At 38.2% G+C, this 2,267-nt stretch overlaps 1 protein-coding gene across 1 annotated transcript in view; it reads left to right on the plus strand.

Annotated features, from left to right (window-relative positions):
* The window catches only part of LOC109857411 (irregular chiasm C-roughest protein-like), a gene marked incomplete at its 5' end in the record, with an annotated part of 257,067 nt that overhangs the window by 174,128 nt on the left and 80,672 nt on the right, over nucleotides 1-2,267 (plus strand). The gene's annotated exons all lie outside the window — the stretch shown is intronic.

Consider the following 2,267-nt stretch of genomic DNA (forward strand, 5'->3'; position numbering starts at 1 on the left):
TGATTGGCCCGCTTTACTCAATAATTACTCCTTTATTATAAATAATAGAAAAAAATGGTTCAGGACTTTTCGACTCAGTTTTATTCCTTCTATCTGCCTACGAGAGATTGTACGGCTATTCTGGGACACCCTGTATATTAGGTCTACCGGAAAGTTCTGTCCGTTTTTGGAATAAAACAAAATACAAATTTTCCTTAAACTTTATTAAATAATATAATTGCCGTTATTATTAATGATTTCTTGCCAGCGTGAGAGCAATTTGTATATCTCAATTTTGAAAAATTAAGAAAAATTTTATGTATTTTGTTTTATTCCAAGAACAGACAGAACTTTCCGGTAGACCTAATATCGACAAGTATATAAAATTGCATCATCAGAGCTGCTGCGGATACGAAATAATCTTTCTACGAAAACGCAATCAATAATACATAATATGAACGCAATTTTTTCGTTCTTTTTTTTATCTTCTCTGAAAAAAATCCTTCTTAAAATGTTTAGGATTGATATGTTTATGAATTATTTTCATTTTTTTTAACGAAAACCAGCCATTCGCTCGAAATGCGTGTTGTTAAATTTCTTGGTAGGCGAACTTCAAATGAGATTGTCATTAAGCGGAATTTCGGTAAAGCGTAATCAGTAAATCTTAAAGAACAAAGTTGGCGGAAAATTAACCGAAAACAAAAAAAAAACAAACAAACAAACAAAGCTTCATCACTTACCTGCCTCTCTGAAGCGCGCGTTTTAGTTTTAGTGTGAAATATCTGTGTAATTGGACTTCTCCCTTGGAAACTCGCAAACAACTAGCCTCACTCACCGGAACATAAAAATAACAAGAAATAATCAACGGTTATCATGCATATGCATGAACTTAAATTGCCATTTGAAGCGGAGCGAGCGAAATAATTCCGCGAGTTTCGTTTTTCGAGCCCGTCGACAGGAACGTTGGGAGAATCGCGGGGATTTCTCTTATATTAGGATGTGTCGTTTCCGCGCCAACGTGGCGGAAACGCGTAACATGTGCCCGTCGAAACTGAAATATAAACTTAATTAAGTCGGAATCCAACTCTCTCTCTCGCGACTTGCTTTAAGCGGGTTCGCCAACCCGAGAAGAAGATTCCGCATTTGAAGCGCGACGACCGTGTCACAACAAGAGCGGCGGTCCTGGCAAGAGATGTGGTGTTGGAGAACTCGAGAGAGAGAAAGAGAGAGAGAGTAGGTGTGCACAGGGAGTGACGTCGTGTATTATACAACGTGGAGGTAGTTTATTTTGCGTCGTTGCGCCTCTTTCGCCACTTGCATCCAGAGCGCGGTCGTGGTTAGTCGGAAAGTCTCGTCGTCGTCTCTCTCGTCCCGCCGTTTCTCGTTCGGAGTCGCCGAAAGAAGCTCTCCTCTCTCCAACCGGTTTCGAGGCGAACTCCGAGGGATTAACTCCGCGGCGCGCAAACAAAAACTGGCGGAAGCGTGTGCGAGCTCGCCGCCTCGCGCGCCCTTTTTACTGCGCGTCGCCTCCACGGGTGTTTAGGGGAGGCTCGTCGAGGCGAGACCGCGAAGATATATCACCCGAAACAGGTTCTCTTCTCCTTCTCCTTGTCTCTTTTTCTTCTTCAGTCGGAGAGAACTTCTTGGTTGTCTCGTTTTCACTAAGCTGTCGAGTGTTCGCGCAACAACTCTCGCTCTCAATCAAAACTTCTTACAGTAAATACGTAGACGAGGAGACTGATTTTTACAATATTTGATCTTGACAGGAAAATGATTATATAATCGCACACGGCAGATACGAAAAGAACAAATTGATCGATAGTGTAAGATGTATCCGACTTCTCAATTAAATTAATACTGTAGGCGCGTGGGTAAAATACTTTTCGGCACTGAGCGGTTTACACAGAGAAAAATGCTTGGTACTTACGATTATAATTGGATAGTAAAATAATTATAAAATTGGAATTCTTATTTTTATCATTAATATTGCTATAATATTAGTAAAACTAACCTTATATACATGGTTTTGACAAGTATGTATAAATTTTGCTATAAATTATAATAATTTTAAATAGTAACATAGTCAAATGTCAAATAACAGATGGTAAATAAAATACACATTTTTAAGTAATAATTACAATCACATAATTATAGTAAATGTGACTATACTGTTGACATCAGCTTTACTATTTACTGGTAATAATAACTAAAAAATAAGTAAAGAAAGTAACTTAAGACATACATTTTTATGACTACATTAATAGTCTGGTTAACTATATTTTTAACTA

This window comes from Pseudomyrmex gracilis, unplaced genomic scaffold (genome assembly GCF_002006095.1).
Source record: "Pseudomyrmex gracilis isolate BER0280 unplaced genomic scaffold, ASM200609v1 scaffold_158, whole genome shotgun sequence".
NCBI classification, from domain to species: domain Eukaryota; kingdom Metazoa; phylum Arthropoda; class Insecta; order Hymenoptera; family Formicidae; genus Pseudomyrmex; species Pseudomyrmex gracilis.